Genomic DNA, 22,449 nt, shown 5'->3' with positions numbered 1-22,449 from the left:
TGCTCAATGGGCAGGCCAGAATGAGCAGAGGGGCTTGTAGCCTGCCCTTCCAGCTGCACGAAAGGGGTGTCATCGAAGTACACAGTCTGGGATCCTCTGTCTTTCCCACATCCCCCCATCCTCCTGCTCTCCTACCTCCCAGCATATCCTATGCAGGACCAGAATGACACAGAGAGACAAGGTAGGAGGATTTCAATAGTGTGGAATCCTAAAAATAGACAACTGTTCATAGGCCTAACAGAGCATGATGGCTAAGGAGATCAAAGCCCTGGCAAGAGTTCTCCCACTGAGCTACACTCTCAGCTCACGGTAAGTGTCACTGAGGTCTGATAGGTGGATGGATGGGCAAGAAAAAAGAAATACATAGAAAGGAAGAGAGAGAGAGAGAGAGAAAGAAAGAAAGAAAGAAAGAACGAACAAAAGAGAAAGGAAAGAAAGAAAGAAAGAACAAAAGAGAAAGGAAAGAAAGAAAGAACAAAAGAGAAAGGAAAGAAAGAAAGAAAGAAAGAAAGAAAGAAAGAAAGAAAGAAAGAAAGAGTGAGAGAGAGAAAGGAACAAAGAAAGAAAAAAGAGAGAGAAAGAACTGTACTCCAAGTATAATCTGCGTGCTGAGACTGCCTGAGCTTACTCACTGGCCCAAGTTCCCCTTAGAAACACCACTTTCATCCAGTTCTGGGAAGCTCAAGGAGTTTGATCCATCATTATCTCAGGCTACAAAGAACTCCTTTTTCTCCAGGAAATCAAACTAACTCTCAAATGTTGGGTGTGTTTGTGTATGTTTCCTGCTCGCTGAGACCCAGCTTTCAAAAAGTAATCAATTCCAATTGATTGGCAAAATCCAACCCATATTCTCTGGGCCAACTTTGGATGGTAAAGTTCATTAAAAGCAGGCCTCTGGCAAGGCCAGCACTCCACAGCGGTGTGGTAATCAGGACTTTATTATGCCAAGTGGCAGGATCTGCGCAGAGAGTCCCTGGCATGGGTTTGTGGGGACTTGTCCATCTGCAGCAGCGTTTTCTGTAAGTGAAAAATTTGACTGTGATAAAAAAAAAAAAAAAAAAAATCCACGAGGAGCTTTCTGAGCTTGGCAGGAGCTCACAGAGGGGAGAGCAAGGTCTTTGCCTGTGGTGGTGTTGAGACTTTATTCTCTGCTTCTTCCTTCCTGCACAGTGCACACAGGCCAAGGCAGTTTCTCTTGATGCCACCACTGGGAAAGTGCTGTAGCACCTGGCAGGCCAAGGGACTACTTGGGAGCCCTATGACCCTGGGAAAGGGGTACAGACATCCCTGTCTCCTCCCTAGTTGTTTGCTTTTAGAGGCTCCAAGGGCTGGAGCTAGGAAGGTGTAAATTTCTTTCTGAATCTGCACAGAATAGCAACTTCTGGAAATCATCAACTCTGGAAGCAATTGGCACAGGGCCTCCTGCCCGAGTCATTGCTCCAATTCAAAAGCAGGAGTCTAATTTTAACTCATATTTATGGGGTGCCTGTCCTGTGCCAAGCTCTGTGCTGGGCTGGTAATGTGCAGAGTTTCTTTCACATTCTTTATAGCAGCCAGGGGAGCTGAAAGTCAGTAGTATTAGGATTTTAAAACAAAGTTTGATTACTAAAAAATGTTTGAAAATGCTCATGTGGATATTCTAAAAGATTATGCAAAGTAAACATGATGAGTGTATTAAGCCGTGGGGCTAGAAAGGTGGGAGGAGGCTTTTTGAATTTTCACTTTACATTGTAAACATGTTATTCACAAACTTAAAGGGTGGTTATTATAGAAATTTTAGAAAGGAAAATTAAGAAAGGAAAAACACCACCAATTAGATGTGATTAACATTTCTATTTTTATCCAAGGACCCTTGCTAGCATGGATAAATAGTGAGCTAGGATTTGGCTCAGATTTTGTAGTGGTTTATGTTCTACCAAAGTTTGTGAAGTTTTGTTCTACAATACCCGTGGTTCTAGAGTTTCTGTTAGAGGGAATGAAAGGCCCCATGCTCAGATAAGGTAAGGATATGGGGGGGGGGGGGTTCTGAGTCTTATATAATTGACAATTCATAATCAATTGCTTACTGTACTTATTTGATTTTTAAAGGCTCTTAGAAGTCCTATAAACTTACATGAAGAAACCTGTATAGAACCTTCATCCCACCTGTTATAGTTTGTGTCTGGATGTCCCCTCAAAGCCTCACACACTCATGGGGTGGGCTTCTAGAGTTTATGACTGATCCATGGTCCAATGCTGGGATTATGGATATGAGTGCTACGCCCACCCTAGAGCAGGTAGTTTTGCATATGGAAGGGACAGAAATAGGCTGTTTGCTGCCACTCTTCCTCCCTTGTGCTCTTGTTGCTTTTCATGTGTTCTGCCACCATAAATGTTTGCCCTGTGCCATGTGGCCCTCTGCCATGGAGCCAATCAAGTATGGACTAAAACCTCCACAAACTGTGAGCTAAATAAACCTTTCCTTCCTTAATTTTGGCTGTCAGGTATTTTGTCTCAGCAATGAGGGAAAAGTAACTGAGTCACCACCAAACTCATGTTGAAAATACGGTACATGCTACTTGTGCATCTACAGGTGTGAAATATCTAATTGGTGACAGGAGTATAAACAGCTCAGTGAGTCTGATGCACCCATAATGTAAATTCCAGGAATTGGGAAGCCTTGGAGGACCTTCCAGGGAAGAGACCCTGGGATGGATTTGGAAGGATGATACAGGATTAATCAGATGAAGATAAGTGGCTTGGCCTTCACTGGAGTGAGCCTAGCTAAGAAATTGGGGAAAGGCAACTCTGGGGGCTGGTGTCTGGAAATGTAGGCTGGATTTGAGGCAGAAAGCAGCTTGAGTGGTGGATGGAGTTCAGATTCTAAGAGATGATATAAACAAATGCACATGTGGAAATGTCCCTCCCTCCGAAGCATGGGAGAATGAATGATCGAGGGAAATAGTGAGAATCCATCTAGAGACAACTACCCCAGTACAAGTGATCTCTAAGCCCAGAAAGTGGCAGTGAGACATCCCTGGGAATGAGACACTTGGAATGAGGGCAGTCTGCTCAGATGTGAGGTACATGAAGGAAGTTTCAGGCAGACTTTTATGCCTTTGTCCTAATCAGCTGTAGAACAAAGAGTGTAGACAGAAACATTCAATGCATAACTAAACATGATTGAGTAGCTACAACTTTGGAAGTTCTTTCCCATATATTTAGTTATAGTCTATTCGTCTATCTAAAATGTGCTCCCAAAGTCTCATGGAGGTAGGAGCCAAATCAGAATAGGCACCTCACTGTTTGTGTAACCTGAGAGTATATTTTCTTATTCCTGGATCTTCTTTTCATTGTGTGCTTCCTAGCTGTCTTAGCATGAGTAGCTTCCTTCCATCACACACTTCCACCATGCCATTTTTGCCTTGGAGCCAACCAACCATGGACCGAAACCATGAAAACCATGAGCTAAATAAGCTTCTCCTTCAAGCTGTGGATGTTGATATTTTGTCCCAGCCAAAAGGAAGTGGTTAATAGAGTTTTTTGGAAACCAGGTCTCAAAGGGCATCATGCTAAGGGCAGGACAATGGGGATGGTCCACACTGGATACGGACAGCCTCAGGACAATGGGAATGGTCCACACTGGATGTGGAATAGCCTCTGTAGAGAAGTCAATACCAATAACACAACACAAAACAACAAACAATGTTCTCACCATAGAAACGGTTTGAATATCCAGCTACCAACCTGTCTGGCTTTTTTAAATCAATGCCATTTGGGGCCTTATACTTCACTGATCTTAGTAGTAGTGGCTTCTCTGAGCAGCCCACTAGGTGTGGATTTGTGGGTTTTTTGGTGCTTTCTCAAGAATGTTTTTAACATCCTCATGATGCACTCTTTCAGCATCTCAGTGCTAGCCTGGATCTTCAGACTCCAGAACAAATAGCTTTGCAGAGTGAGGAGAATACCACTTCCTGCCAGCAAATCTTCCTGGTATTCCTGACTGGGCCTCTGGCCAGCAGGAAGCCCAGCCCTTCTTTGCCACAGAGAAAATATTCCTGGGCTCTAAACTGACCTCCTAAATCAAGCAAATGCTGCTTGAAGGAATCTAAAATGTTTTTCTGTCCTCTGGGGCAGCAATACTGGTTCTTGAGGAACGCACAATATACTACTTGTTTGGTTGCTGGGTCAGAGCCTCTGGTACTGAATAAAGCTTTGCAATGAATGGATGAGGATTAGAGGATTAGATGAGGGTGGTCCTTCCAGAAAATATCTTTAATGATACTTCCATCAGGATGAGGGCAGAGCAAGGCAGATGGCCCAGAGCAGAGAAAGCATTTCTTAGACAGAACTTCCAAGGCCTGGTTATAAACTGTGATCTTGTTGGTCAGTATGAAGCAGTAGCCATAGCATCCTTGGCAGTACTTGCAGCTGGAGTCCCATGGTTTTCTTCCTGAACTCTCATAAGCAGGGTTGTGGGTTGGGAGACTGAGGAGGTGAGGATAGACTAGGGACACCTGTACACACACCTGGTCATCCTGGACTAACATTGCTGTTGTGAGAAAGGCCAAGCTCCTTTCTCCATTCTAGGTCCTGATGTTCTGACTTGAGACTGTGTCCTGACTAATCTCCATGTCTCATCTAGGCTCAGGTGAGAGACTGGGTATGTAACAACTGTAAGTCAGCTTTCTGTTACTATAACAAATGCCTGAGACAGTCAACTTATAAAGACAACGGGTTTATTTTAGCTCACAATTTTGGAGGTTCCAGTCCATGATCAGACAGATTTATTTAGTTTTAGGCTACTGGCGAGGCAAGGGAGGACAGCATGGCATTGCAGGAGGACAAAGCACAGAGAAACCATTCACTTTATGACTGAGATTTGTAAAAAAGAAGAGAGATGGGGCCAAGGTCTCAACTTCTCTTTCAGGGACACACCTCCAATAACCACAAGACTACGCATTAGGCCCCAGCTCTTAAAGCTTCTACCACCTCCCAATAAGACCAACCTGTGGACTAAGGCATTAATATATGGGTCCACAGGGGAAACTTCAAACTATAGCAAGTTGTTATCTGCTGGTGCAGTTTGCCTTTGATAAAAGCAAGTCATCCTTGAGTCAGCTTGTTTGGTGATATGCTTTCCAGCACCTTAGGCCATTCAAGTCAATCAAGGCCACAGGTCCCTATCTCCTTCTTCAACTCCGTATTTACGCACATTTGCTTAACCCATGGCAACACTTTGGGTAAGAATGGGATGTCAATATTGTTAAAATTTTTGTGTCCTGATCATGTGAGTATAGATGTTCTGTTTTCTGAACACATTAGCTGGCTTTCTGTTTCCGTGAATTGCCAGTGCAGTCCTTAGGTTATTATTCTGGTAGTGTCTTTATTGATTGGTAAACATTTTATATGTTCTCATCATTAATCTTTGGTTGACTATAAATTTTGAAAATATTGTTCACCTAACTTCGTAATCTATTATTTTGCTTTTTCCTTTTACAATATTTGTGTTTTAAAAGGTCTAATTTCACCCAGCATTATAAATATATTTCTTTCTAATAGTTATTCATATGTTAACTTGTTTAATATTTGACACTTTAATAATTCCAGGACTCAGTTTTGTAAATGGTGTTAGGTAGGAACTAGGATTAGCCAGTTGCTCCTGTGTCATTTGCTCAATTGACTTGAAATGCATGCAGTCATGGGGCATACTCTGATGTGTATTTTTATACATATATACGTAGGTATGCATAACATGCACACAACTACAAATCTCTGTATCTGGCTTTAATCCACATAATTTTAATGAAAGCATATATCAAGAGAGGGTGAAGAGGATACTATGCATTTGGTGCCATATTTGAGATCTTTGTACTGATTAATAGCCACATAATAAATTTTTTCTAAGTCTGTATTGCTTAGAACATATGTTATTATGTTAAACTTCTGGGCTATCCACCGTTGCAAGGCCAACATTTTGGGGACAAGAGGTAGCAGAAAGGAATTTTTTTACAAGGGCTGGCAATATTGAGAAGGGTGGGGCTACTTACTCAAGAGCCATCTTGTGGAGCTCCGGGGTGGAAAGGGCATTAATAGAGAGGGACAGAAGGTATGGGAGACAATGAGAAGAAAGACTAAGTGCTGAGCGGGTTTGCTTGTCCTGGATATACACCTCCTTTTTTCTCTTTTCTGGAACAACAGAACATTGCAGTGGATCTCAACCTCTTGGGGTCAGCTTCTGTAGTTCTTGTAGTTAGTTATATTCATAGAACTGAAGAATAATGAAGGATTTAGCAGTTTACATAGTAACCATCTAGGTGGTGTTTCTGTTCAGGGAAAGGATTAAAGAGGGCTAGTGATCTTGCCGAACTCTGCCAAGGACAGCTCACCAGAAGAGGTGTTCTCTTTTCTTGTATTGAAGTGTCACCTGGGGTCCTTGCTTCTGGATAATCTTACTATCTAGTGAGTGGGTAGACAGGACATTTTCAAACCTGAGAGAATTATTGATAATTAAATTAACAACTATAATCCTGGATTGTATCCTGGAATAGTGAAACACAAGAACCAGTATTGTTCAAATACATCCTGTAATTTAGTTAACAGGATGGCGACAGTGTGAGTGGCTTTGGTGTGGAAACTCTACATAATTGTGGAAGATGACCACCTTAGGGGAAGCTGGATGAAGAGTCTGTGGGAAGCTCTCATACTATTTTTGCAAATTTTTTAGTCAATCACAAATTATTCAAAGATAAAACTCTCATTTAAACATGTTTAAATTAGTACAAAGTTAATGTTACAGTAGATACACAGTGAGGAACTCCTCTTGGGGAGCATGTGGCTGTGTCTCAGGAGGGGGAGCATTTGAAGTGTGTGCTTCAGAGAGTCTCATCACCAGCTTGGTTCTCTTAACATTGAACAGTGAGTGCACGATGATCTGATCTCAGAAGCCTCTTCCATACTTCAGAGATAAGGTTATTCGCTCTGTTCAGAAGTCCCAGAATCAGAATTCTTCATGTGTCTGCAGATTTCACACTCAATAGATGTTTAATGAGTTCTGCCTCCAAGCAGGCATCAGTCGTCAAGTTGCAAGGCTGAAAGAGCAAGGAGTTTAAATCAGAAGAAAATTGTTTAAAACTGTAAGTCAACAAACTGACCAGCCATTGTCTTTTGGCACTTAAATTCCTGGAGTCTCAGTTTGTTCATCTGTAAAATGGGGATTGAATATTGGTTACTTCCGGGGCTGCTGTGACAACTGAATGTGGAAATGTCTACAAAAAACCCTTCCTCTCAGGGCCTGGCATGTTGTCAGTGCTCAATGAACACAGTTCCTTTGCTTCCTTCTCCCGCCCTTGTTGAATTTTAGCTCCCATTCAGATAAACTCAGCCATGCAGAAATGCTGGTTAAGAGCCAAAATCTCATTTAGAGTTCCTCTTTGTCATCTTCCAAACTGTCATACTGCTCAGTGCTTATGTATCTTTCCCAGTGCTGTGAACAATAAAACAGGCGATATGTTCTTGCAGTAATGTGAAATATGATTTTTTTTTCCAGGATGATATTGCATGGGAGGACATCAGAATTGAAAGGAATTTTTAGTAGGCTCACTGTCATAAAGAGGATAACAGGAAATAAGACAAATAAGATTTGGGCAGTACACCAGCAGTGTCAAATTTCTTAAAAAGCAGGTCCTCAGTCCTGGCATAGGGTTGAAGATCAGGCTCACTCTGGGTAAAAGAAGAGCTTTGGCAAGTGCCCCATATCACAAAGCCAGGGAGGGAGGCACCATACCAGCCTGCAAAAGGTGTCTCCTGGAGCTGTGGAATGTGCCATCTCCAGGGGACGCTAGGAGGTGCCAAGGCTGCATTCTGATTCCATGGAGAACAAACCCAGACTGAATTATTTAATTCCCCTGAATTCAACCTCTCTGCCTCTGAAGTGGGGGCAACACTAAACAAATCATTAGGATCTTTAGCATTCAATGCAATATAAGTTTTTAAATGAACTTTCAATAAAATTAGAGCCCAGGGGCTTCCTGACCTTCTTTTCAGGCCAAACGCTCCACACAGGGGTGTAGGTTTTATGATTTCATTTCATAACTTGCCTATACCTCTTGGAGAGTTGATTATGTATAATGTATTGCATCATTTAAAGAAACCGAAGGCAACCACTTTGAAAGCAAGTTTCTGTTAAGAAATTTATTGGATGGGGAAAAAAATCCAGCACATTATCAATTAGCAGATGGAGACAACAAAAAGACAACGAATCGTTAGGCAACATCGAACTCCCAGACCTCCTCTGTTCATACCTAGGGGTGCCGGACCACAGATGGGACTCTTGTGCCCGCTTCTTGCACCACTGCACGTGCTGCCCTTCAGCCTCCTGCCCTTCTCCCAGTCTGCTCCTGGAACTCTGGCCTGGAATAGCTGTGGGACGCTCTTTTCACAGGAAGTTCTCGCTTGAATTATTTTCCCTCTTAATTTTTCCATCTAAGAAGGGGCAACGCACCATCTCCTCTAAACTTCTTTCTGCCTTCAAAACTTCCAAATTACCTCTTGCTATACTGTTTGTTCCTGTCTTACATGGTTTGTTAACCAGCACCAGTCATTAAACACATGCTTATCTACTCCTCTTCTGCCTTGAAGTGCTTATGCTCAGTTCTTCTATCCCTAAAATGGGGATAATTCCTAACTCACAAGGGCATTGTGACAATCTGAGGAGGAGGCTAATGAGATCACATTCAGCCTCTGGATCAGAATTAGAGGAGACAGAATGGACTCTAGTCCCAGGCTGCCTTGGCTCTGTGGCATGAGAAGGCCATTTTGCCTTTGAGGACTTCAGTATTCCCAGCCAGTGTGCACATCCTACTGCCCATTTGTGAAGCTGAGAGTGGAAATGGAAGCAGAAGCTTTGAGCATGTGAAAAGCATCCTTGAAGTTCCAGTGCAGGTTGCGACTGTCCTCAGTCTTAGAGCATCAGTCCCTGCAGCTTTGGTATGGCCGGGTGCCACTGGGGCTCCTCGTGGCTTCTGGAGTCATGGAGTGTGATGGTGGCGGTGTTAGGAGGCCCAGCTTCAGCCGATCCACATTCATGTGCCTTCTCTGCTGCTTGCTGTGTGGCTTCCAGGCAATGGCTGAGCTCATCAGCCTGGAAGCCGACTAGACAAAAGCGCGCTCAGTGGGATCTGGCATCTGTGGACCAAGGGTCACAGGAAGTCATGGCCTCTTTCTTTTGCTTCCTCTCAGAGCCAAGGGCAGCTCCTCCGACTCCTATTGCTGGTCCCTGGTCCCTGCAGCTGGAGAATTCTCCGTACATCACGGCTGTGACACTTGACACGACTTGCAACATATGGAAATCAGCTTCTGCCTGCCTGTGAGTGCTTTTCAGTTTCCAAGCCCCAGAAGGTGTCCGAGTGCAGACAGGTCTCTCTCTGGCCCCAGAGAACAGATTGTGTTCACAGCACAGGTCTCAAGTAACTTGTCAAACTCAGCAAAGGGAGGGCAGCAAGGAGTGCCTGGGACTTGTGGCCTTAGGAAGTAGAAGATTCACAAGGTGCCTTCAGGGTGAGATGGAGCCAGCCACCCTTTCAACCCTCAGATTACTGCCTGCAGGACTCCTTGCTAATTAGGCTGCCTTCCTGGTGGCTTGTCAGATTTTTGTGATCTATTTGTTCCACGTGGGCCAAGTTTTTGCCGCATGACCTTGGACAAGTGACCTACCCACCCCTCACTACCATACTATCACCTGCAAAAAAGAAGGAAATAATGCCTCACTGAGTTCTTAGGGAGATGAGAGCTGGTGCATGCTTTAGGGGAGGAAAACTCATTTTTGTCCTTAACCCTCCTAACAAAAGACAAATTAACAAGAGAAAAACAGACAGATATTTAATAACATATGTGCATTTGGTATACCAGGCAGATAATAAAATGAAACAAATAAATCTTGAGTAGATCTCAAAATGTTGTCTAAGATGGCTTTAATACCATTTTTCTGTGCAATAAACAAAGAAATGTGGAAGAAAGGCCAGATTAAGCAAAAGATGGTCAGGAAAAGTACCACTGAAAAAAAGTGGTCTGCTGTACAGATTTAAGTGTTGTCTTCTGCATCGGTTAACAGTCTCTAGTGATGTGATCATCCTCTTCCTGGTACAGAGAAGGCCACACTCTTACAGAGGGAGGTTTACTTTATAAACAAAAATGTAAGTTTTTCTTACAAAAGAGTAACTGCTCAGGGCTTCTCGTGTGTCTTCAGAGCCTCAAAAGTAACAGCACAAAATACTTTGCATGCCACAGAGGTATGCCTGGAGGTGGCCTGGTTTGATCACTGACAGTCATATTTTGAGGTAGCGTCTTGAACCCCATTAATTCCTAGAAGGCTGCTGCAGACCCAGAATATTGGAGCTGTTGCTTTGTAGGATTGTTGCATTTCCAGTGCATGTTGCCTACCTTTTAGGGCACAGTGTGGACATTTGATGATGTTTAGTACAAATTCTAAAATCTTAGAATGGGAAGCTGGTTGTAGCAGTAAGCTGAAATCTCTACTCTTTTACAATTTGAGATTTCATTTTCCCATTTTTAAGATTCATGGCATTAAAAAAATTCATTTCCTACCCCTTCCATCTGAGGTAATACTGCATCTGTTTACTAAGTGAGCTCTTGAAGGCAGCCTGTTCTTCCTTTCTCATCTCATGGTCCACTTATTACACACTCACCCCGGTCCACGAGGCCTGGTTTTTCTGCAGAGTGCAAGGCAGGGGGCCTAATAACCAGTCACCAATGCTGTGATCTTGCCTTTGATATCTGAGGTCAGCACACATTTTGCATATTTAAAATGTTTTTCCTAACTTGATACTCATAATAAAAGAAGAAGCAAATCACACCCTCATTAGTTTCAAAGAGAAATACTTATGTTTGTTTTCTTGCCCCTTTTTCTCTTTCTTGCATTGGCAGGAGATTTAGTTTTGCTTAAAGGAAACACAGATGATGCTAATGAGACTGCAGTGTCTTAATTTACATATTAGATGAGATAAATATTGAGCTAATTAACACCTAGGATGAATTTTTCTTGCTTGGTACAATTGTTTTGTGGTGATAGTAGTTCCCTGCTACTTACCTAAGGGCAGAACAATTTGAAGGAAGACTTATTTCCCTGCAAACACTTAAGGTCAACCAAAAATTCTTCTTGGGCAGTATTATCCAGGGTACTTACTTTGTCTTTTTTTATCTTATTTTTTTTTGAGATTTTGGGGATTGAACCAAGGATCTTGTGCATACTAGGCAAATACTCTTATCCTGAGCTACACCCTTGGGTCTTTTTAATTTATTTTCTGATAGGATCTCACTGAATTGCCTAGGGTGACCTTAAGTTTGTGATTCTCCTTTCTCAGCCTCCCAAGTAGGAAGATTCTTATTTTAATTTATAATCAATTAAAAATCTTCGGAGACCAGCCCTGATCCTATGGGCAGGTGACACCAACAGAAGATCTATAGAAAAAGCAAAGTAGAATGTGGGGTTGAATTGGGGATGCTGTCTCTTCTCGGATTCTTGAACACAGTCCAGAAAGGATAATCTAGTATGAAACAGGACATGTTAGATAATACTAAAGAAAATATACTCAATGATACTTGTTCAATATCAACAAAGCAAACTTTATTTAGGACAATCATGATAGCCATAAGGGTCATTGCAATGGGGGAAAAGGATTGGGTTCAACTCAGAACACAGCATGGGCAAGAAAGAACTTACAGCCAAAGAGTAGACAGTGAATGGAAATTGCTGTTTTAGCCAGTTTTTATCCCTTGTGACAAAATACTTGAGGTAAATCTACTTAAAGAAGAAAGGTTTATTTTGGCTCACAGTTTTGGTAGTTAGAAGCAATGGAGGTGATGGAGTCAGTCCCTTCCCTCTGTTTAATTCTAAACAATACTCTATAGCTTGTGTCTACATGTTTCCCCAAAACCTCAGGCAGTCATAGGTGGGGCATTTTCAAAGGTGGCTAGGTCTAGAATGTATGATGCTAGAATTGATTCACTGTGCAATGCTTGGATCAAGGGCACTAGGATTGAGGGCATGAGTGTTACCGGTCCTAAGTAACCTGGCTAAGATATAAGGGATAGAAAGTGCTGTGGTCATCTTTTGTTGTTTTGCTACCTTCTGCCCTCCATGAGCTGTTTCTCCTCTGTGATGCTGCCCTGTCCTAGAGCCAGCAAAGTACTGACTGAAACTTCAACAGACTGTGAGCTAACTAAAACTTTCTTCCTTTAACTTTGAGTGCTGAGTATTTTGTCTCAATAATGAGAAAAGTAATGAAGACAAATACCTATGGCTATTCCTTCTTCCCTTTTCCTAAAAAGGGTAGAAAATAAAATAACAAAAACCTAGATCTCTGATGGAAGATCGTGCAAATGGTATCTTCTAATTTGACCTTTGATCACTATTATCCTACTCCCATGTCATAAATATAATAAAGATCACAGTGAATTCTGGGACCAGCATGCCTGCTGAGAGCCCCTCAAAAGACTCAGTACACTGTCAATCATCCCCATTAGTCTCGCCTAGAGATTCATTTGGAGGTAGAGGTGCCTGGTCTTTAAATTCTGAAAGCCTGATTGATTCAGGGTTTTTCATGCTCTGTTGCTGTTTCTACTTTTGTGTGCAATACTCTTCTCTGACCCTGGCACCCTTCTTAGTCTGTGCTGTATCTTTTTTGGCACAGATTTGCCCTGAGCACAACTTCCTGTGATCCTCAACAAGTGTAGCTGTTTACTACTTACTCCTGGGTGTCCACCTGAAAGTTCTTCCTTTGTCATACACAAGAGCCTGGACTATTATATTGGCCCATTCCACAGCAACAGTTTCAGAGGTTTTGGTCCATGATCAGCCTAGTGGCTTTTGGGCCTATGGTGGTTGGGGCAACAAATCATGGTGGAGGTAGCGTGTGACTCAGGATGTTGCTCATCTCACGGTAGCCAGGAAGCAAAGGGAGAGGAGAGAGAGAGAGAACTCACTTTTATAACAAAATTTCTTCCTCCAAATTATCAAGCCAGAAATTCATCAATGGATCAATCCATTCACAAAGTCAAGGTCCTCATGAATGATCCATTTACCTCCCAAAGGCACTGCCCCTGAACACTGTTGCACTAGGCACCAAGCTTTCAATATAGGAGTCTGGGGGGACATGGAGGATCTAAACCATAACAATTACCTATTGGCACATAGGTAAGAGGGATTCAGGCTCACATAACCAAGCACAATTCCTGTTGAAAGCCAGAGTGATTAGACATCACCAATGTGATGGTGGAGGGTGAGGAACCGGATCAGCTATAGAAGAAAATCAGATACCAAGGATCAGTGGCTCTTGCTAAACTGGCTTAGAAGAGGTTTTTCTGATTTTTGCTAAAACTAGATTTCACAAGAAAATGTATGGATGGGGCTAGGAGAAGGTCTGGGAGCCTGGTTAACATTTGGCCAAGCCAATAATCCTATCAATAATGAAAACACAGTGTCCGTTTTTTAAAAGTTTAATTCAGTTGATTTCAAAATGGCGATACTACAATATTTCTATGGCTTGTAACTAGATATTCCCCCAAAGCCTCATGTGGTCATAGGTGGGGCTTTTTGGAGGTGGTGTGTGATAACAGAATTAAGGATGTGGTGTTGGTATTAATGGCACAAAGCTAGGATTAAGGGTGCCCCACCGTGGGTGTGAGTGCTACCTGGATAGAATATAAGGGACAGAAAGAGGTCTGTTGCCCTCACTTGCTGCTTGTTACTTCACTGCTTTGCTGCATTCCTCCCTTCTTCCAGCCATGAACAATTTCTTCTCTGCTATGACCCTCTACCGTGGCATCCTGCTTTGGAACCAGGCAACTATGAACTGAACCTCTACAAACTGTGAGCCAAAATAAAACTTTCCTCCTTTAACTTTGGGCTTTGGGTGTTTTGTCTCAGCAATGAGAAAAATAAGACAAAAATGAAACCAAGTTTGGAGGTCTTGAGGGCAGGACCCTCTTTGCCTGCACAGGCTATATGCCCATAAACCTGAACCTGACTAGTGCACTGTAAGCTTTGTAGAGAAAAAAGGGGAAACAATTCTAAAAGGAAGTACTATTTCCTGTCTAGCTCATTTCAGTGAACTAAGTGAAAGTAAATGAATTTAAATGAACTTATATGAACAAACCTAGTGCTCAGCATCAGGCTTGCTGTGGCTGTACTGCCAGCTCTCCCTCTCCTCCAAAGCCGAGGAGGCCAAGTCTGTGATTTTGCTGACTAGGGTACTTCATTCCCTCTTCTCCTCCCAATTCAGAACTGCTTCCCCACCTTCAACAGCGCTTGCTCAACTTTCAACTTCCTAGTATTAAGCTTTGCTCTGCCTTTTGTATTTTAATTGCTTTCTCTCTTGCTTTTAATGAGCAATCAGGGCTATTTCTTTATTGAGGACCTGCGTGCAAATTTCAAGCAGAGTGTTTGCATATAAGGAAGGAACAGGTGAATTCACATGCTATGGCTCGATTAGCGTGGGGAGGCCCAGAATAGCCATCTATCTAAGGGAAAATGCCCACTTAACTTGCAGCCTTAATTCAAAGGAAATGTCAAGTGCTTGACTGCATGCTCTGTGGCAATTGAAGAGAAGATTGGAAGGAAGGTTAGACAAAATAACTGAGACGACAGTCACTACAGGGAAATTAGCTTAGGTAGGTGTATGTGCCTGTGTGTGTGCGTGTGTGCATGTGTGTTAAATGTCTGGCATTGTCCATCAGAATTAAGTCCCTAGCAAAAAGTAGGCAGGCAATACCGGCAGTATTAGGGATGAAATTAGAAGAATCCATAAACTCATCCTTATGGAATAAGGAGTTATATTAGTGCAGGGCAAACTACATTGTAGACTTCCCTGAAAGGAATGGTTCTTTCTGACCCAAATCTTGTTTCCTTTGGTTGATTTCTAATGATGTTGCCAGCAGGATGCTTGTTTCTTCGAATTTCTATATTTTTACACAATCACCCTAGTGCCCCACACTCAGTTTGTTGCCAATACTTGCATGTTGATTGACTGACAGAGACTTTGGGAGCCATGCGATGAATTTCCTCCCTGAAGGACAGGAAGCTGCATGCCTTCAATTAGTACTTTTCCTCTCGACTGGAGCTCTTCAGTGTGACAAAGGCATCCGATTACAAAGGGATGCGAGGAATTGTCCTAGTGGTAGCACAGATGTCACACATGTCCCAAGCTCTCAGAGACAGCTGAGCTCAATGATAGCAAATGTGGCTATGTGCCTGTGCCATTTTTATGGGGCTCCCCTGTGCCCTGAAGGGCAAACTTTCTGATTTAGAGCTGTAACAGCTACTGCCCCAAATGGCCAATTTGAGGAGTCAGGTCAAATTGAGCAAGTATTTTGTATGAGTTAATTAAAAAAACACACCAAATCATCAAAGTGGCAATTATAATACTTTATAAATGGAGGTCCCTATTCTCACCACCCTAAAGCTGTGGAAAAACAATTTGCTTCCTTCAAAAGAGAAGACTGGATATTTAGAAGTCTGAGTAGTCCATTATGTCAACTGCAAATGTGGGTCTGAACATGTCTCAAGGATTTGTGTGTGCGCTTGTGTCGGCTTAGCTGTTTCCATTGTGGTCCACTCTTTGTCAGTCTGAGCATGTTTACCCCAGACAAATGCATCTCAGATGCAACTAGGAACTGTTATTGTCTGGATCTTCTTGGGATACCATCACAAAATACCCTGGACTGGGCAGTTTAAACAGCAAAAAGTATTATCTCTGAATCTTGGTGGCTGGCAATTGGAGATCAAGGTTTGATCAGGGCTGTTTTTTTCTGAGGTCTCTCCCTTTGGTTTGAATGTGGCTTCTTCTCTCTGTGTCCTCACATAATTGTGCCTCATTCTATGAAAATCTATTTCCTAATTTCAGAAGTCTACCAGTGGGATTTGATAAAGATATATGCAAGAAGCTTATTTTGACTTGATTACCTCTTTGAAGGCCCTATCCCCAAATATAAATGTAGCCACATTCCGAGGTACTGAGGATTAAGGAATTCAACATATGAGATTAACCTATAACAGTGAAAAGCAGCCAGGTGCAGTGGCACATAGCAATAATGTTAGCACTCTAGGAGGCTGAGGCAGGAAGATTGAAAGTCTAAGCACAGCTTGGAAGACTTAGTGATTTAGTAAGACCGTGTCTCAAATTAAGAAAAAAAAATTAAAAAGGGCTGGGAATGTACCTCAGTGGGAATGCCCTGGCTTCAATCCCCATACCACCAAACCAAACCAAACCAAACCAAACCAAATGGAATCATTTCTGTTCACATTTCCAAGTGCATTTTGTCCAAAATTGGAGATTAAATGCTCTAGTCCTACTGGATACAAGTTCATCTGTTTAGCACTTGAAGCCAGTACTTGGGAGGTGAGGTGGAGCTAATCTAAAATGAGGTGATGTAAGACACAATGCATTGCCATTACTGCTGCTGAGCTTAGAAGAAAGAGAGGGAGGCCTGTTTTTTCCCCCATTCCTTTAATTCATTCCTTCTACTCCTCCTAGAAGGGCCAACCCTACAGGGCCAGGCACTAGAGGACATGCCCTCCACACGCCCTTGGTCTCTCTGTCCCTCCTACCAGCACAGATGCTCACAGACTATCTCTGAATTACACTGTGTTGTTAATAGTGTTGTCACTAGGGTTTGCTCATGTCACCAGACTGAGGCAATGGGGAGAGAGGTGAAAAATAAAAGCTACTCAAAGTTTTGTTTTGTAATTTTGGCCCTTGATCCATCCCTCCTTCTGTCTGGCTCTTACTGCCTCTCTTAAAGGTTGTATTAATCGGTTTTTCATTACTTTAAGGAGATAGCTGAAACAGGCTATTAGGAAGAAAAGAGGTTTATTAAGCACAGAATTCAGGAGACTGAGATTCCAAGTAGCACACAAAGATTATAGGGGAGGGAGTGGGACCCCTGGGCTGCTATCACCTCAGGGCATGGACAGCAATGGGAGGAACCCAAGCGGGGCAGGAAGTGATTACATCTCAAACCAGCAACGCAGAGAGCTTGGCAGGCCATGGCCGTCATGTCAGGGGAGGACTCAGAGAGAAAGTAGTGATTAGCTGGGCCTGGAAAAATTAAAGATTCTTTCCTAACAAGCCTCCTGTGAAGGGGTTGCATGAGAAGTGCTTTCTGATACCATGTCCTCAATGACCTAAGGACCTCCCAGTAGGACCCGCCTCTTAAAATGTAGCTGCCTTTCCATTCTGGCAACCTGAGGACCAAGCTTTTAAGATATGAACTTTTGAGGGGGCATAAAGCAATGTGCAAAATATAAGAAAGGTACAGCTTCTGTGATCGGAGAGGACTCCGATAAGCAGGGAAAGACAGGCAGGAAGCAGAACTGGAGCCCAGGCATAGGCTGCCTGCATTGCTCTTCCTAGCCCTGACCAATCTTTGTTGTCAGACAGCTTGTTGGGCTCAAATCACCACCTGTTTCCTCCAGTAGTTCTAGGGCCATGTCAAGCTTTTCCACTGCTATTTTCTGGTAGGTAAGAGATGAGGCCTGACTCGTCCCTGCACCCTATTCCCTCAGTGACCTCCAACTAGTCCAGTTGGTCTGGCATCTGGGTTGTGTGCAAGAGGAAGCAATGCCCTACTTCTGAAAGTCACTCAGCCTGTTACTCCTTGCCCTCTGTGGCTCAAAATAACTATTCTCAGGGGTTATTTCCTGCTTAGATTTTCTTTTTCCAGAGAGAGTGATAGTTCATGCTTAACATCACTCCTAAGAAAAAATCTCCACCCGAGGAAATGTCAGAAATGCAAGCTCATGCAAGAGCATCTCTCTTCCCATTTGACTTCAATGGTACTCTCCTTGCAGAGCCACAGAATCCCTTGCAAGACACCCACCCTGACCACTCTAAATCATGCCAGTCTGAGTGCCACATAGCTCTTCATCAGTTCCGAGGGACACTTGCTTCACTGTGCAGAGAGCTTTAAGGCAGAACCTCTGGCCAGAAACCTGACCTTCAGAAGCCAGCATGGGGCTTAGGTACACATGGTCACTCCACAAATACTTGCCAAATGAGCAAGGTAAAAACGAATGTCTAATAACAAACCTTCTCCACCCCTAATTCCAACCTGCTCAGGTGTGATCATTTTAGGGAGGCCACATCTAACTTTGGAATTTACTCTTGCCTCTGTATATCTAAACTTGTACATTTTTTTTATGTGCATATTTCAACTGGTTCTAGGACCTCTGCAGATACCAAAATCAGCAGATGCTTAAGTGTGTTATGTAAAATGGGTAGTATTTGCATATAACCCATACACATACTTCCATATAATTTAAATTACCTCCAAATTACTTATGATAGCTAATATAATGTAAATTTTATATAAATAGTTGTTATACTGTTTAGTTAGGGAATAATGACAAGAAAAATGTCTGTACATGTTTGATAGAGACACAATTTTTTTTCAAATATTTCTGGCCTATGATTGGTTGAATACATGCGTGAAGAACCTATGGATATGGAGAGCCAATTGTATTCTGCTTTATGGAGTAGCTAGACTATTACCTGGTAGAGCTGTGGTTTCAATCTGTTCATTTTGATTCCTTCTAAAATGGTGTTTCCAAGCTTGGTAGATGACAGTGTTTCTACTGTCATCCATTCAGGGGACAGATGCCCCTCAAATGAAATGGGCCATCAGTCTGATACAGAAAAAGTTCCAGGTGGGAGTAGAGGAAATATAGATTATTATTACTATTATCATTATTACTACTATGCTTTTCTGCAAAATATCAGGGGAGGACTCAAAGAGAAGTTGGTGATTAGTTGGGCCTGATAAGATTAAAGACTCATAACCTTCTCATGATCGTCAGTAAAGGACCCTCCATGGTGGTAGTGAAGCCAGACTTTGGCAATCATTACCTCTCTGTCCAAAGAAATTCATTAAGAAAACTTTTTCTCAGTACCGAGGCTGGGCCTGGATCCTGGAACAAAATCTGGTCCCTCACCTAACTCAGTTTTCCCAGAGAAACACAATCAGTTACATAACAGAGCATCATGATGGCGTGATGATCACTACACATCCCTGTTGCTTGGAGGTCATTTATCAGCGTTGTGTTGCTTGCTATCTCGGTATTTCTCTAGGAGCGATTCCTAAGTTTGAGGGTGTTTATTGGGCAATGTCTGCTGAATGGAGCCTTTTTTCTATAGAAAGTTTTATTTTATTTTTTTTTAAGAGAGAAAAACAATAAAAACAATGATACAAAATTTCAAACAAGGTAGTAGGAGGGTAACAATGGTTAGAACAGTGCTTATCTCCAATAGAGCAGGAACTCAGTTCCTACTGTCGACCCAAAGCAAAGGAGAATTAAAGCTCTTACTCTTAACTGATCAACTATTGAAGTCACAGCCTGGGGTATTTCTGTGCTTCATCTGGTTTTTTGTTGTTGTTGTTGTTTAGTTTAGTTTAGCTTTGTTTTGTTTTGTTTAATATTTGCCTCATTGGTGGGAATGGCATTCCTTCATTAAAGACACGTGGGAAGTGTCTTCTTCTATACCATGGAGGGTCCAATTTGTGGGACAGATCACAGGAGCTCTTTTGGGAGCATTACAATGACATTCTTGTGGAATATTTATGCTCATGAATACTTTTAGTGATCACTTCAGGGCTGATCGCTCAGGAGTGGCTATCACTACTTGAGAACTGGTTGCTGTGCCAGCCTCCTGGATGTGCCCTGACCCTTTCTAGAAAGTCAAGAGAGACAACAGACTCTCCTTTAACACAGTGTTTTACTCCCTCAGAAACCTGCACATGAAGCCATGATTACTCCTAGTCTACAGATAAGGAAACAGGAAATGGAAGCTCAGAAAGCTGAAGTGAGTTGTTTGAAGTCATACAGCTTGGCAGTTGTAGCTTGATTTGCCTGGTGGTTTGAAAATTGGTATATTTTTTTCTTCTAAAATACATTTTCCCTCTTATGCATTAGAATTCTACTGATTGCTTTTCAAGTTGGCTTGTTTTGCGTGTGTGCTGTGCTTTCGTTGAAGGAGAGGCAAAGGATTGAGAATGAGATGGGTCTAATCTTACATAGGAGATGAGGTGACCAATCAAAATGCTCTCATTTCTCCACTAGGCTTAGGGATGATTTCTGAAGATTCTTCAGAAACCCCACTAGTAGGGCCCGGCAAGTAGAGTGGAAGCAGGTATTACACACTGACCATGGTCCTGTGTGTCTTACGGGCTGGCTTTCCAAACTTGAGGAACAACCAATGTGATATAGTCTACAGAGAATGAAATAGATATAAAGATGTTAAATAAGTCACCCCAGACTATTAGAAAACCAGGAGACATGGTTGGGATTTCAGATCACTGGCATGTCGCTCTAGAATCCACACTTTTGCTAGTAGGTTAATGTTATGGTTTGTGTCTGGATGCCCCCTCAAAGCTTCATGCAGTCATGGGGTGGGCTTCTAGAGTTTATGATTGATCCATGGTCCAATGTTCGGATTATGGGTGTGAGTGCTACAGAGGCCCTGGGGTAGGTAGTTTGAATACAATGTAAGGGAGGGAAAGAGGCTGCTTGTGGCTGCTCCTCCTTTTTGCTCTGGTTGCTTTTGCTGTTTTCTTCCACCACGAGCTGTTGCCCTCTGTCACGTGCCACTCTGCCTTGGAGCCAGCTGAATGTGGACTGAAACCTCCACAAACTGCGAGGTGTATAAATCTTTCCTTCCTTACTTTTGGGTGTCGGGTGTTTTGTCTCAGCAATGAGAGAAAAGTAACCAAGACAGTTACCATGCATCCCAATTGGGGACAGGTGGGAAAATAAAGAAACATTCTGAGGGACTGTGAATAAACAGGGTGATGGTAAACAAAAATCTGAGTTTGGGAAGAGCTAGCCTGTGAAGGAAGCTACCTATCCTGTGTGAGGGTGTGAAGGGCACAGAACATGGCGCTTTAGGGAAGGCATTCGCTGTTCAATACTAAGGGAGGGCCAAACTTCAGATTTCGAGAGTTAGAGGAAGAGACCCTCTTATTCTGTGGATGGAGAAGCAGGAATAGTGAGCTAAAGGTAGTGGGACTCCTCTTTTTGAGACTCTCATGCACCCTGTACATAAAATAAAGAAGGTAAAACAACCATTAATATTGTTTACCCTTCATATTCCATGCTTGCCTTCCAATATCTTGAGACTGGTTTTTTGTTGTTGTTGTTTGTTTGATAGGTTTTGTTTTATGATGGTCTGCAATTAAGCCAAGTCTGGCTATAAAAGAACATCCACTTTATTTTGAAAAGTGTAACTGATAAAGTGAGAGGGTTATTTTATGTTCTGTTATCACTGATATTTGGAGCAGTGATCACTATCTTGATTGTAGTTAATCCTGGCAGGGGGACGTTTAATAGTGCTACACAGGCAATAGTGTTACACAGCTTGAGTCATGGTGCTGTCAGGGGAGGTTCAACAATGTTACACAGACTGGGTCATGACTCTGTTAAGAGGAAGTTTAATAGTGATGGCAAGATGTGTTTTGACTGTGATATAGGCTTCTGATAGCAAACAGGAAGTGATTCTTGTTAGTAAAAGGGGTCGAAAATTGTACAAAAGTAAGCCCCAAGGCACATGTTAGAGCTACAAAATGCTGCTAAATTTGAGGTTACCTTAAAAACAAAAGGATTTCACAGGCTGGATTTAGAAGCAGCTACTACCTAGTGAGCAAATTTCATGAGTTAGAAACATGTATCTTAAAGCTGGAAGTGGATAGTCCAGTGCATATAGACCAAAGGAACAAAAGTCTCTGTAGCACTCATTCATTCAAAAGTGTTTACTGAGATCCTCCTAGAGTAGGGATAGACATAATGGCCTTGCCCCATGAAGCCCTTAGTCTGGGGGCTGAAATGTGGGCCAGAAATGAGCTGAAGCCTTTCCTCAGACATTCTCTGGAGCAGTGCTTTCCAAGGGAGGTCTGGTTAAAATGCAGGTTCTGATTCAGGAAAACCAGAGTGGGCTGAGATCCCACATGTGTTCAGTCTTTGAGGATGCTGATGCTAACAGTCTCTGCCACAAATGCTTGTGGGGAAGTGTACATTCACAGGCCACCATCCTTTCCTTTGGTTTATTTATTTCAGTGTGGAATAATGTCAGGCAAGTCCTCCTTCCAGAGCAGAACTTTGCCCTACTCAGTAAGCCTATGCCTCCTCTGAGGAAGAAGGTAGAGGTAAGGACCCTGGTTGGAGTAGTCAGAGACCTTCATGAAGCAAGGATTCTAAGTGTGATAGTTGAGACTCTTTTACCTACAGAGGACAGGAACAGGCCTGCTTCAGTCTGATACACTGCTATGCCTGGGGTTTGGAGATGTCTCTAGCTGCATGGAATCTTGTACTTGGTTCAAATTTATGACACTTGTACTGATTTATATTTTCAGGAACAGTCCCCCATCCATACTTTATTCCTTGAGTCACAATATAAGCACACTTTT

At 42.6% G+C, this 22,449-nt stretch overlaps 1 long non-coding RNA gene across 2 annotated transcripts in view; it reads left to right on the top strand.

The window, feature by feature from the left end:
• Window positions 1-22,449, top strand: part of LOC106148926 — an 84,510-nt gene that overhangs the window by 1,780 nt on the left and 60,281 nt on the right. Inside the window, exons 2-3 of one of the 2 annotated variants that reach the window (XR_001234698.1) lie at window positions 9,220-9,346; window positions 13,781-13,867. This is a non-coding gene — a long non-coding RNA (uncharacterized LOC106148926). The remainder of the gene's footprint in view (window positions 1-9,219; window positions 9,347-13,780; window positions 13,868-22,449) is intronic. The other variant, XR_001234699.1, reaches the window with a different exon arrangement.

This window comes from Chinchilla lanigera, unplaced genomic scaffold (assembly GCF_000276665.1).
Source record: "Chinchilla lanigera isolate Chin_1 unplaced genomic scaffold, ChiLan1.0 scaffold00032, whole genome shotgun sequence".
NCBI lineage: Eukaryota > Metazoa > Chordata > Mammalia > Rodentia > Chinchillidae > Chinchilla > Chinchilla lanigera.
This window is presented reverse-complemented; position numbering and strand designations above follow the sequence as displayed.